The sequence below is a fragment of the Elephas maximus genome, chromosome 27 (genome assembly GCF_024166365.1).
Source record: "Elephas maximus indicus isolate mEleMax1 chromosome 27, mEleMax1 primary haplotype, whole genome shotgun sequence".
In the NCBI taxonomy this organism is placed as follows: Eukaryota; Metazoa; Chordata; class Mammalia; order Proboscidea; family Elephantidae; genus Elephas; species Elephas maximus.
The window spans coordinates 21556778-21572081 of record NC_064845.1 but is presented as its reverse complement, the minus strand read 5'-3'; the positions used below and the strand labels follow the sequence as shown (position 1 = coordinate 21572081).

At 39.1% G+C, this 15304-nt stretch overlaps 1 protein-coding gene across 11 annotated transcripts in view; it reads right to left on the bottom strand.

Moving 5' to 3' along the window:
• Window positions 1–15304, bottom strand: part of SATB1 (SATB homeobox 1) — a 107641-nt gene that overhangs the window by 12706 nt on the left and 79631 nt on the right. The window lies entirely within an intron of this gene.

The following is a 15304-nucleotide window of genomic DNA, read 5'->3' as shown; positions in this document are numbered from 1 at the left end:
TTTTTTTTTTTAAATTTACAAAGCTGTCGGCACTCAAGGGTAATTTCCTATCAGTGTTCTATAAGCCAAGGGGAAAATGGGTTCTAACTGTCAGAGCTCCCAAAACCTTCGCCTTCAGCATAGAGGTTTAAAGAGATCACAAAAGATGCAAGGTGACTAATGATGTTTCAACCCACCCCTTTAAACATTCCAGAAGGGTTCCATTTTCATACCTTTTATGCTTTATACTCACTTCCCCTCAAATGCAGAATTAAAACATACTATTTCCTTGCGGGCCCTTAGCACAGAGACACACAAACCCTCACGGAGGCACGACCCTGCTTCTAGGTGTGAGGCGTGGCTGCTTCACACACCAACTTCCAGCCTTTTTATCGGCAAGAATCATAGTGCTCTGAACAGTGAGAAACAAAACAGTGGCAACGCAATACAGAAAGCATTTTAAATTATTTACTAGGTTAAAAGGGTGAGATGATACTTTAAATACATCAAATTTCATTGTCTAGGCCATTTTTTGGTGGCAAAGTGGTATTGATCTTTCTAAATGCGTAAAATTAACTATTTTCCAGAAGGTCATTATTTGATTAAAGGCATTAAAGTTGAGGGCAAGAAGCGAGGCACTTTTTCTTCTTCCCCATTCAAATCATCATCTAATTTAATAAAAACCATCCCATCATGTCCTGTAATAAAAATGCTTGTCTTAAGGTATTGTTCTTTACCTAACATATTAACCTTTAAATGTTATGAAGTTCTTCAGAAGAAAACCTTTGCTAAAGCAGATTATTCTAGAACGTAATGAGAGGCCCCCACCATTAACATTAACAAAGATACATGTTCTCCTCTATAGAATTAGTAGAAAATGAATTAATCTTTCTTCCTAGTTTAATAACATCTACTTCCTTTAAAGTAAAAAAGAATCTCAGCAGGCACTGTAACTTTTCCTGCTAAGTTAACATTCGTCTTACTGAAGACAAAAATATGGAAAATAAATTTGAACAGAGACATACCACTAAATCCATTTTCTATTCTAAAAGTAGCATATGACATTCACTTTAAAGATGGTTTTTAAGATGAAAATATTTTAAATGGCATATATACGTGTGTATGCATATATATATATATGGGAGTGTACACACACACACAGTGTGTGTGTGCATCGGGGGAGAAAGATGTGGCAGTCTGGTTCTGTAAAGATTACAGCCTTGGAAACCCTGTGGGGCAGTTCTACTCGGTCCTGCAGAGTTGCTATGAGTTGGAACGGACTCAGTGGCAGTGGGTTTGTTTGGGTGTGTGTGTATATATAGAGACATACCTCCATCCATACATATGTCTGTACCTATCTATTTCCTATATATTTATTTTCAAGGTGTGCTTTTCTGATACTGATATTGTTGAAAATAAAAAATAATCATAACTTTTTAAATTGTTATTGCTTTTAAGCTCCTAAACAGTTGCTGTTTTTAAACTGTCCCCAGACCCTTCAGTTTAGGGGCTCGATATCTCAGCTAAAAGTCTGTGGGTTTCCATATTTTGGTAAGAACTGTACATATAATGGCTATCCAGAAATTTCTCACTTGAGCAAATTTTTGTCATTAAGAGGCTAAACATCTATAGCAGAGTTTCTGGATGCTTGTTCTTAGCAAAAAGAAATAATGTTTAGATAACCTGGGGAAAAGCTTGTATTAAAATTTAGTGAATTTAGAAGGAATATTGAGAATTATTAGTAAATGATTTTTATTTTTCAATTTTGCTTAGAATTTAATCATGTAAAAAAAGTGAGAATTACTTGTTTGCTATGCTCACATCTTTAGGACACTCTCAAATGCACTGATTTTAGGTCATACATAAATATGATGGCTTTTCTTTTGCTACAGATTGTTTGGTTCATAACAAGATTATTGTATGACAATCTGGTCAGAGTAGACACAAACAGTTCTCACTTAAAAAGGCTTTCAGGTAAGGACATCTCAGATTTTAAACAATATTTTCAGAAAAGAAGAAAATGAAAAGTATGAAATTCTAGACAACCTGTTAAACTAGCTAGCATACTCTCTTAATTTGAAGAATACAGAGAATTTCCAAAGAAGGCCTGAATTTTATTTTTTTAAAAAATTGGCTTTGGAAGAGTTCTAATTTAGTATTTTATTTTATATAAACGTCAGATCTGTTTTCAGGATCGTTTCTTCAAAGCTGAAACAAAACAAATAAAACTCTGACTTGTATGCCTGATGCCTGTATAAAAAAAACCCGTTGCCAGAGAGTGGGTTCCGACTCATAGCGACCCGACAGGACAGAGTAGAACTGCCCCATAGGGTTTCTAAAGAGTGGCTGGTAGATTTGAACTACTGACCTTTTGGTTAGCGGCCGAGCTCTGAACCACTGCGCCACCAGGGCACCAATGCTTGTATATGGACTCTGAAACAGAATTTCTTAGATTTTTTTTTTTCCCTCTAAGATATATTTTTGACTTTGCCTAAATTTCAGTGAACACGATATGGCTCCTGTTTAACATTTATGCACTCCACCCTTCAAATCTGAGGCTTTTATTGTCTTCTCATTCTTTTTTGCTAGTGTCATTAAAGAACAGAAAACTCAGTGCTCCCAAAGTTCATGCTATACTATCTTCCTCAATTTTAGTCTCTGTGACTGTCACAAAGAAACCATCTACTTCTTCTAGACTTCCCACCACTGCCTTCGTCAGAGCTGGGGCACCTCTTTCTCGAATTATAGCGCTCGACTGCTCCCGCGGCGCTCAAGCTCTTACATGCCAAATACCCTTTTTTATTACTTACAATGGACACTTATTTTGATTTTGATACAAAAAAAAAAGCTTCTAAGTAATTATTCCTTTTTCCTCTTTTAGGGAAAAAAAGTACTTAAATGGTGACTACAGCTTTGAGGAAGAATGAGAGAACCAGCTTTATCATACAGAGCTTATATGATTCCTAGAAAAACCACATCGATTTGCTGTTTAATTTAGCCTATGGAACTTCACAATAGATAAATATACAATTTTCATTAATCTCTCTTGAATCCCGTTAACCATCTTTGAGATGCCCTTGAAAAAGGAATGCTAGGATGAAAATCACTGGTCTAGTTTTTTCCACTTTCAAACTACCCATACTTAATTCTACAGCTCAGTATGACCTTCATTGGCTTCCCAATATATAGAGAATAAGTTCATACTCCCTAGGGCTGCATTCAAGGCTCCGGCTGATCACACCCATGCCCTAATCCACAATCGCACTGGACCATTAACTGTTGCCCAATACTTCTATTCACCACACCTCATACTATTCCCTCTGACGGGACAGTCCTCTCTTCTCTTTTCTGCCCAGCTAAATATGACTTCTCTTTCAAGCCATGCTTAAGCACCTCTGTATACCGATAAAGGTTTATATCCTATATAGGCTATTTATCTATCTGAACTTGAGCCTCAGATACCTCCTCTACAAAATGCAGATAAGAACAGTACTAATCTCACAAGACCGTGGCTGGATCAAATGAAATAGCATATATACCAAGCCCAATGCCTGGTCCATGATTACTTCAAAAAGGTCTAATGAACTTAACTGAAAGCATTTGTCTTAAATGGTCCATAGGATATGTTGGAGGATGTGGCATTCAAAAATAACCATTAGCGCAAGGCAGCATGTGACAAAGGTCAATGACATCGGGGAGGGGGGCTCAAGTAAAGAAGAATGAGATGGGTTGGGTGGCTAAGGAAGTCGTCACTGATGAAGAAAGATATTGGCTTGCCTTTGAAGAATGAGCAATATTTAAAGAAGTGAAGAATGAAAAAACGAGTGAGATGAGTTGGCAGTGTGGTGGGAAAAAACAGGTGGACCAGTTCCTTTCAAGTTGACTGTGCCTACTATCCTTTTTTATTATTATTATTATTTTTATCCCTTTAGCACACTTTCTTAAGGACACAATTTAATGACTATGACTCATCTACTCTGTACACTGTACTTCTAAGATCTACTTATTGAGAAAGCCTGGGTTTTAACTCAAATCCCTATTCCACCACTTAGCAGTTGTATAACCCTGGGCAAGTTATTTAAGTTCTCTAGATCTCAGTTTTCTCCACTATGAAATGGGGGGGATTTTACCACCTAATTCATAGGGCTATGAGAATTAAGTGAGAGAATTCACAGAAGGACCTGGCATACAATAACAGTACAATGAATATCTGCTTTATTAATTTTTGTTGTTATAATGCACTTGCTTTATCCCAAAGGGGTCTGCATATCTAGGGAATTAATGAAAATAATTCACTCACCACATCCCAATCTAAACCCAGTATCTTCTCCCCAAACCAGGTTTTCCTCCAGCTTAACTCACTCAATGGCATTACAGAAGGCTGTTAATCAAAGTATAAATTAGTATACACTTTCTGAAGGGCAATGCAACACTTCTAATAACAGGCTGTAAAACACATCTATCTTTTTTGATTCAATAATTTCACTTCTGAGAATTTATCCCAAGGAAATGAAAGATGTGTACTGTAAGACTGTTCACATTAGCATTATTTGTGATGGCAAAAGTTGAATATAACCTAAATATACCTCAATAGGGGATTAGTTTAGCAAATCTGAAATTACGATATATTCACATAATGGAGTACTGGTGGCACAGTGATTAAGTGCTATGGATGCTAACCAAAAGGTCGGCAGTTCGAATCTACCAGCTACTCCTTGGAAACTCTATGGGGCAGTTCTACTCTGTCCTACAGAGTGGTTATGCATCGGAATTGACTCAACGGCCAGCGGGTTTAGTTTTAGTATAAAAATGAATGTAAGATACACACACAAAGATATATAGGCATGCACACATACGTGTGTGTGTGTGTGTGTGTGTGTATAAAGAGCATAAGGCAGGGTATTGAAAGTGTCCATCTCTGGGGTGACTAGGATTATGGGCATTCAATGTTCTTTATGTTTGTATTATCTGATTTTTCTATAATGGCTGTGTATTGCTATTTAAAAATCTAATTTTTCTCATCTGCAACCAATCATAAATTTCTATCAATTCTACCCCTCAACGAAAGTCCCTTGAATTTGTTCCTTCTTGCCCATTCCCACTGCTCTGGTTCTGGCCTCAGCATTTCTTCCATAAATGGGTGCTAATAGGGTTCTTTATTCCATCCACCCCGCTCTCTGCTATCTGAGTTAAATTTATCATAAATAAATGTCAAGACGAATATCCCTCTGGCAAACTCTTTACTTTCCTTCACCTGAGGGCCTGGAGACACCCTAAGGCTCACACCTAAGACAGTGAGTGTAAAAATGAGCCAAAAAGATTCTCAGTAACACACTGAAGCGGCAGTAAATTGGGAGGACAGAGAGAGATTATAAAAATGGCACAATCTGGGCCATTTAGTTAGTGGCAAAAAACTGAACACTCCTCTGTAATTCCTGAGGGCATCATGTTTCGTAGCCAAGTCCAATAATTAATATTCATAATAACATTGCTACATCTTAAAGAAATAAGATAAAATTGAGCTGAGCTTACTAGACATATGAATGGCAGGAAAGCACCATCAAAGACCTCTGTCAAAAGCAAATAAAGAGATTCGACTGTTTAAAGAAAAACCTGAAGGTGGGAAAATTCACTTTTTCCAAACCCTTCAACCCAAATGAATATGCTCTTATGTTGTAATGTTATGAAGTAAATTTGTTATCATGTCCCTTCCTGAAGTCACTATTATAACTGGACAATATTGATTTTCCTATTCAAAATTACCGAGATCGTAAAGACAAAAAAATGTTGCCAAATATCCATATATGCCATGTTAAAAAAAGAAAAAAAAACACCAAAAAAACAAAGACTTGTGAAAATATGAACTCATATCATCAATAATTTTTAGGTGACAATTTACCTTATAGGGTAGTTCATTTGCTTTACAACAACAATTTACTACCAGGTTGTTTTAAATAAATATTTCTGCCACTGCATTTTTAATTGATATATATAAAACTTTGCAATGCTGCAGATATCTCCTAAAATGAGATATACTCCTCATTATGCATATTTAGGAGCTGGGAATTAAAAATTTAAATCTTCCCTCTATGATGTTCTAGGAGAGATAACAAAGAATTTTTAAAACCAGGGGAAGGCAATGTGGGATTGTAAAAGTTATGGGACTCATATCCTAAGAGGAACAATCAAGCTGGCAGGGTCATTATGGGCTCCCAACTTGCTTATGATTTTGCTGATAAAGTAATACCCATTTCGTGGCCAAAACCACATCATTTTATCCATTATGCAAACCTACTAATCAGAAGTTGGCTTAATTTGAGGGAGTTAGATCTTGTGATTCGCAAGTAGGCATTAAAAAAAGAAAGCATAAGTATTTCCAGAGTAATCCTGGGGGTCCCAGTGAGCTGGGTTTGCTGTCCTTGACAATGGCTTAGCTATAATTTTACCAATAATAAGAGACAAGGGAAGCTGGAGGTCCCTGCACAGGCCATCTCAGTTACCCCTCGCAGCCACTAATTCTGCTTTAACAAGTTTCTGTGGAGTTGGTTCCAACTCATGGGGACTCCATGTGTTTTAAAGTAGAACTGTGCTCCACAGGGCTTTCAAAACTGGGACCTTTCAAAAGTAGATCACCGTGTCTTTCTTCTGAGGTGTCTCTTGGTTGGTTTGAGCCACCAACTTTTCAGTTAGAAGCCCAGTTGCCATGTGATTAATTATTTTTATGTGTGCCTTTTTAGCCACGGTCTTGTAACTCCTACCCAGGTGACTGTGTGACAGGGTAATTGTGACCTACCAAAGAGATCGGCTGGTTTTCCCTTAAAAGGGAGCCAATTCCACTTTAATTCAAAAAACACAAAATAATAAATGTTGGAGAGGTTGTGGAGAGACTGGAACACTTCTACACTGCTGGTGGGAATGAAAAACGGTACAACCAGTTTGGAAATCAATTTGGCACTTCCTTAAAAAGCTAGAAATAGAACTACCATACGATCCAGCAATCCCACTCCTTGGAATATATCCTAGAGAAATAAGAGCCTTTACACGAACAGATACATGCATACCCATGTTCACTGCAGCAGTGTTTACAATTGCAAAAACATGGAAGCAACCAAGGTGCCCATCAATAGATGAATGGATAAATTATGGTATACTCACACAAAGGAATACTACACATCAGTAAAGAACAGTGATGAATCTGTGAAACACTTCATAACATGGAGGAATCTGGAAGGCATTATGCTGAGTGAACTTAGTTGCAAAAGGACAAATATTGTATAAGACCACTATTATAAGAACTCCAGAGATAGTTTAAACAGAGGTGAAAATATTCTTTGATGGTTATGAGAGGGGGGAGGGAGGGAGGCAAAGGGGCATTCACTAATTAGATAGTAGATAAGAACTATTTTAGGTGAAGGGAAAGACAACACGCAGTACAGGAGAGGTCAGCACAACTGGACTAAACCAAAAGCAAGTAAGTTTCCTGAATAAACGGAATGCTTCGAAGGCCAGTGTAGCAGGGGCAGGGGTTTGGGGCCCATGGTTTTGGGGGACATCTAAGTCAACTGGCATAATAAAATCCATTAAGAAAACATTCTGCATCCCACTTTGGAGAGTGGCATCTGGGGTCTTAAAAGCTAGCAAGCGGCCATCTAAAATGCATCAATGGGTCTAAATCTACCTGGAGAAAAGGGGAATGAAGAACACCAAAGACACAAGGTAATTACAAGCCCAAGAGACAGAAAGGGCCACATAAACCAGAGATTACACCAGCCTGAGACCAGAAGAACTAGACGGTGCCTGGCTACAACCAATGACTGCCCTGACAGGGAACACAACAGAGAACCCCTGAGGGAGCAGGAGAGCAGTGGGATGCAGACCCCAAATTCACATAAAAAGACCAGACTTAATGGTCTGAGACTAGAAGAACCCCGGAGGTCATGGTCCCCAGACCTTCTGTTAGCCCAAGATAGGAACCATTCCCAAAGCCAACTCTTCAGACAGGGATTAGACTGGACTATGGGATAGAAGATGATACTGGTGAAGAATGAGCTTCTTGGATCAAGGAGATACATGAGACTATGTTGCTATCTCCTGTCTGGAGGGGAGATGAGAGGGCAGAGGGGGTCAGAAACTAGCCAAATGTACACGAAAAGAGAGAGCGGAGGGAAGGAGTGTGCTGTCTTATTAGGGGGAGAGCAATAAGGAATACATAGCAAGGTGTACATAAATTTTGTATGAGAGACTGACTTGATTTGTAAACTTTCACTTAAAGTACAATAAAGAAAAAAAAAAAGAGCCAATCCAGAGCAGAGAGGAAGAGCCCACCACCATCAAAGGAGAGACCCAGCTGCAGGAGATAATGCAGTGGGCTTCCCAGTTTACAGAGAGAGAAAGCTGAGTGCCTTTGGACAGAGACTGAGAGCCAGGAAGAGGCATGCCCGAGAGCACAGCTGGGGAGATGCTATCCTGATGGAGAACTATATCCTCAGTGTTCTTAAGCCTAAATTGTAACTATTACTTCCCTAATAAACGCAATAATTGTGAATATGGTCTCTGAGTTCTATGTGGCCACTACGATGAATTATTGAACCCAGGAGAGAGTTCTGTGAGAGGGATGGTTACTGTCAGAATTCTTAAGGGTGGTGGAGAGAGGAGGCTGTCTGACCCCCACCTCATAAGAATCAGCCTTGGGCTGTTGATCTTGGTTCTCCTTCCCCCCTTGTGGGGTTGGAGGAGGTCAGACACTGCCCCAAGCCATCTTTACACCAGTGCTTAACTGCGCCACTCTGGGAGCTCTCAGGGAGGGCCCCTGGGGGAGACTCGCAGGAGTAGAGTCAGAGCACAGAGCCCATGCCCCTCCTTCCATTATTCCACACTAACTTCCTTAGGAAGACACTGGCTTTTGTAAGGGCGAAATTCTGAGTGGATAAAATTTGCTTGTGAATCACTTCATTCTTCCACAATGAATTACTGAGTGCCATCTATGTGCCAGCTACTGTGCAGGCTAAGGGGAGGTATGGAGACAGATATAATGGGGTATCAATTCTCATAGTACTTACTGTCCACGGAGTTAAGAATCACTTAAACTTTAGATTGAAGTTGATGTTAAAGCTTCATGCGTAGGTCAATTGGCAGAGAATTTTTAGTCTAGGGATAAGGCACTCACTCTCTCAGCTGCTTTGGCTTATCACAAAGTACAGCATTTTATGTGGGCCCCAGATTGTTGGAGGAAAGGTTGTCTGTGAGGTTTTTGGTTTTGCTGTTGTTTTAAATGTTACTGCAATTACTGCAACCCTGACTATGTGCTTTGTAGAAAAAAGGTACTTGAAAAATAAGCCACTAACAAGTTTACTAAAAAGCAATAAAAAAACAAATAAATGTTTCCTAGGTAAATTCCAGGATTCTTCAGCTAATGTATTAAAAATACAATGTTTTATGCACACTTTTATCATTGATCTTGTCTCTTTTGTGCCATGGACTCTTCTGGAAGTTTGGTGAAGCCCATGGTTGCTTTTCAGAATAATGTTTTTATATGCCTGAAATAAAATAGAAGATTACAAAGAAAACCAATTATGCTGAAATATGCTTATCAAAAACTTGTGACATAACAATATATGTGCTTCCTCACTAATACACGAAATACAAGATCCAACAACAGATCTAACTACTACTGTAATTTTGTAGTGACGAGTAAAAATGCTATTTTGAGCTATCTGTAACAATTTAATGTGATATGAAACTACCTGTGATTTTTATCGGTGGCAAAGTCATAGGTACTGTTAATATGACTGATTCATTGCCTATATTGACCACTGAATAAAACGACAGATTTCAGTAGGATCACAGTGAAAATAAAGATGTATTTTTTTTTCCCCATCCAAGTTTATGCACCCCTTGGGGGACAGTGGGCCACAGGTTAAGAACCCCTGAATGAGATGCCCCCACAAGTGCGTGTATGTGTACATACCCACCACTGCTGTCGAGTCGATTCCGACTATAGCAACCCTACAGGACAGAGTAGAAGTGCCCCATAGAGTTTCCAAGGAGCACCTGGCGGATTTGAATTGCCAACCTCTTGGTTAGCAGCCAAAGCACTTAACCGCTACGCCACCAGGGTTTCCGTATGTGTACATATGTGTATATATACTACGTGTGTGTACATATGTAAACATATATGTAATATAAAAAATTTTGGTATTTATGGATTCACGAAACAAATTTCCTTTTCATGGTTTTTTGCCACGAAAGAACCATACCTCCACCCATCTGTCGGAGGAAAACGGTTAATCCCTAGCACAGTGGTTCCCAGACTGTGTTCTAAGGAGCCCCAGGTTTCCAGGAGCTGCATTTTAGCAGTAGGCTGTGTGTTGTATATGTAAGGTGGCGGGCTGATGCGAAGGCCTCTACCCCTACTCAACTGCCAAGTCAATCAAAACAGAGGAAAGCTTTTATCTGATTTACATATTTCAGTTATAGACGCAATTTAATTCATAAAACAATGGTCCTATTGCTTAAAAAAAAATTGACCCTTGGACTACCTCATACAGATCTCATATTTTCCCAGTTCTGTTACAAACTCAGAGAATGGGTGCATAACGTCTGAATAAAGCATCCATATTCTAACTTAGACTCCCTTGGTGGTGCAAACAGTTAACACGCTCAGCTGCTAACCAAAAGGTTGGCAGTTCAAGTCTACTCCAAGGCACTTTGGAAGAAAGACCTGGCGATCTATGTCAAAATAATCAGCCACTGAAAAGTCTATGGAGCAAAGTTCTACTCTGACACACAAAAAGGTCACCATGAGTCGGGGACAACTTGATGGCAACTGGTTTTCAACTGGTTCTAACTTAGTTGAATTCACACCAATGAAGTAACTATAAAGGGAAACAAAATTAGCAGAGTATCCTTTAAGAAATACCTGCCTGCCAGGACAGAAACACTCAGCAGTTTTCCCAAAGAATCTTGGGTTTCCCCAGGAGAGGAAGGCATAGTCGGGTGGCAGATGCAGCATGGAGCCAGGGCAAGGAGTGGAACAGAGTTAAGGGCCTGCGATGGGTGTGGGTGGGTATGAGGAGGTGGGTGGCTGTGGAAAACGGTAGGAAACCAGTACCAGTCAAATACCGGTCCTTCCTCTCACCACCACTTCTCATAAAGTGGCTGTAAATTATTTGCTTTTCAGACTTTTCAGGCAGGAGGAAGCTAGTGAAATGGAGGATGAAAAGAAAAAAAGTAAGTACATAAGGGGACGTATGTAGAACATACATTTGAGCACGTAAGTTTATAAGTATTTCGGTGCTGAATGTATCCAAAAATATAAACATGAACTTTCTGTATAGAAATTAAGCTTGATGGATAAGGTTTTAGTTCTTATGATTATCCAGGGTCCAAGATATTTAGTCTCTTTAATCAAAATACTAAAATAAAATCATTACCCACTAGGCTATTACCCTTCCCCCAAACTCCAAACATACAAGCAAAATTAATTACAAGCCAGGAAGAAAGCAGGCAATTTAGATAGTAACAACTTGGCATGGACTGAGCTGAATTTCCTAATAGCATTTGTCTGTTTGTGAATGTATATTTTATTTACAGCCTTCGCTTCCCTGACCTTATTGAAAGTAATTTATTTTTACCTCATCTGCATTTCATTTAAGCCACCAATACTCCAGCAACGAACTAGCCAAATACTCCAAACAATGACAAGTAGCGCTTGTGTTGGTACCGTAAGTAAAACGGGTAAACATTTAAAGGAGACACTTGGCGATGGACATTTCTCAGTGTCTTTTGAATGCTATAGGTACCAACTTCTGCATTTGCAAATATTGGCTTCAAGACAGTCCCTCAAGGAGCCTAGCACCCCCTGACTCCTTTTTCTTTGTGTTTATTCCCTATTTCAGTAAACTCTTCCAAACCTGTAATTTCTCAGGGATGTGGTATGCTTACACTTGTCTGTTTTTATCTCTTTAACATGCTATCCTTTCCAGAATTTACAGTAATCCAGAAACAGAAAAAGTTAATGGTGGACCTTCAGGCATCAGTTAAAAATCCAAAAAAGAAATGTTTAAGCAGGAGAGTCTTTGTTACTGTTTTTGTTAGCTGCCATCAAGGTGATTCCAACTCATGGCAACCCCATCTTCCAAGGCGTCTCTGGGTAGGTTTGAACCACCGAATTTTTGGCTAGTAGCTGAGCACTTGTTTGTGTTACCCAGAGACCCTGGAAACTCTTTAAAAAAAGCCAAACCCATTGCCCTCGAGTCAATTCTGACTCATACCAACCCTATAGTACAAAGTAGAACTACCCTATAGTGTTTCCAAGGAGTGCCTGGAGAATTCGAACTGCCGACCTTTTGGTTAGCAGCCATAGCTCTTAACCACTATGCCACCAGGGTTTCCAAGAGACTCTTTAGCAGCCCTTAAGTCATACTATGAAAGCAATTACAGCTCCACCCACATATTAAGCCCAAACCATTGGTAAACCAAGTTAGCTCTTCTCACACTTTATACTACAGTGACTTTGCCATGTCTCTATATAATAAAAGGCAGCTCTTCTTTGCATCTAGTAACAGAGATGGAGAGTATATCAACCTTGAGCTTATCTCAAACTATATAACATATAGAGGTCATACTCTGGATCCCAAACCATCAATTCTATGTACTAGATGTCACTCATAAATAATCCTTCTAGGCTACAGATCCAAGAATAGCACCTTTCGCCCACAAATTAAGCCCTTCCATTATTCAAAACATTACCTCTTCTGTGACTCATTCCCAGACTAACACACCTGTCGGCAGTACCTTCAATCAAAATAGCATCCTCTTTCACACTGTGCACCTGTCTCAGTCACAAGCTCACAGCACTCTGGAACTGCAAGGACATTAGACATAATCTGACCCAACCATACTTTACTTTCCTCAGCGGGAAGCCCCAGGTCTGAGAGGTTAGGTGGTTTGTCTGGGGCTACCCATCACGCCAGTGTGGAACTGGGACCACCACTCTTTACAATGCTAAATGAAGTTCTCGTACAAGTGTTAGGTAAACCATTTGTGAGTTTGCAATTAATCACCATTACCCTATTTCTGGAGAAGCCCTGGTGGTGCAGTGGTTAAGACTTAGCTGCTAACCAAAAGGTCGGCTGTTCGAATCCACCAGTTGCTCCTTGGAAACCCTACGGGGCAATTCTATTCTGTCCTATAGGGTTGCTATGAGTCAGACTCCACTCAATGGCAACAGGTTTCTTTGTTTGTTTTGGTTTATTCTATTTCTATCTGCTGTAGATAATCAGAAACTGTGTCCCCTAATTCCTTTCAGCTCGGAATAAATATGCGAGCTATGCTGTAAAGGTAAATTGACGACATCGACAATGATGAAAAATTAAGACAGTGGGTCCAAAGGAAAACAACAATGAGTATTAAAAGGCACCAATTCTCTTCCTTGTATTTTCATGAGGGCCTGAAAGTATTGGAGAAGAGCAGCAGCAAAAATGCCTGTAGATGGTAAACTGTTACAGCTGAGCAGGGTGAGGTTTGCAGACTACATTTCCGTTGAATCTTCATCTGTGACTTGTTAATAGACACATGGAAACTGTCCTTTGATTATACAGGGACCAAGCAGGGTCAATACAGAAATTACAGTATTTCCTTAGAACAGTGGGATTCTTGTGGTCTTATAATATAGAATGGAAATTCTTTGTACTCAAAAAAGTAAATATTCTCCAAAAAAAAAAAAAAAAAAATCCCAAACTCTACACATACCATAGCTTTTCTAAATTAAAAAAATAGCAGCTCTTTTTTTAGCTTTCTTTTCTGTTCCCTTTTGAATCAACAGGTGTGCTAGGCACCAAGAAATCCTACCACATAAAAACTAAAGTTTGCAACGTGAAAAATGAGAGGATGATTTTTCAGGTTGTGAGTGAAATCGTTCATTTGCAAAGGAGCAATTCAAGGCTCCTTTAAATGGCAGCTCTACCAGTGGCTACAAAAAGTGATGCAATTTGCATGCTGGTTTAACCTTAACACATCTCGAAGCAGCTTTGAAAAAACCTTATGGTTACTAAAGCAAGACCAGTAGTAATAAGTCATAGGTGTAATATTTCTACCTCCACTTTTTTTATTGCTTGAACTGAACCCTACACAAGTAAGCTGTGGATAGCAAATTCCTTCTTGGGAATCACGAAATACAAGTGACTGTCACAGGGGTGGTTTCAGCATACTGATTTAGCAATGGATGCCTTCACCTCTGTGTTAAGAAGGATTCTGAGGCTACATCTTTGCTGAGCAGAAAATAACGTTGTGATAGACCAGTGATGTGGGTATCGACTCAAACCTACATTAACTGAACCTTGCAAAATGGGTAGAAGAATAAGATTTAGAGGAAAATTGTGCAAAGAAACTGACCTAATGGTTTGTTACTAACCATGTGAACTTTTTAGCTGCTAACATGAAAGGGAGGTTCTAAATAAATGGCAAATACTTTTCTTTTCCTCTAAAGTAATATTTAGGTCAGAAGAAAGAATGAATAGGAAGAAAAATGTTTGAGAGTTCAAAGCAGGAAGAGATCATAGTGCAAACACAAAACACAGAGAAAATAGCCAGGGTAAGAGGGAAGAAAGTTCCAGCGAAAAATTGGAAAGTAGATTGAATAAAAAAAAAAAGTAAGAAAATAACTGAGAAAAGAGAAAATGATTAAAATTAGGAAACGAAGGGGGGGAGCACTATTCTTATGGCACCCTTACTACTGAGAGAACAGGAATTACCACAGAATCCTAGGAAGTATCTGAGTAGGTTCATAACCGAAGTAGTAAAACAAAGATAAAAAGAAAGAGGGTCTATTTTATTTGGCATTAAAAGACATTTAACTAGGCTATATCTGTACTTTAAACGTTCTCTCTCAAGTGGACTGTTGTGAACCTTTCTCTAGGGGTATGATTCTAAATCACCACTGATCCTATTTCTTTCTCTTCTTTAGTTGTCTACCAGCTCATCTGCCTTCTTAAGTTCCAATACTTTAATTCTTTTATGGCTGGATTCTTCTGAGACTGGTAATCACTTTGGCCTTACATGGTTACCTACCACGCCTACACATTCTGCCAAATATCACCAACATTTCTATAAACACCAAAAAGCAGAATTCGCTGGTTTTCAACTCTGCCTTTCACAATGATTCTGCAAATCAACAAACATGTCTAATGAAATAAACGTCCTGATTGGGGCCATTTTGTTTTTTGATTGTCTAGGGTCTGACCATGAAGCTGAAAGTAACCATTTTTCATTAAAACATACGGAAAACTGTCCTTTAGAAAACCACGTCTGTCCAATCTTAGAAACT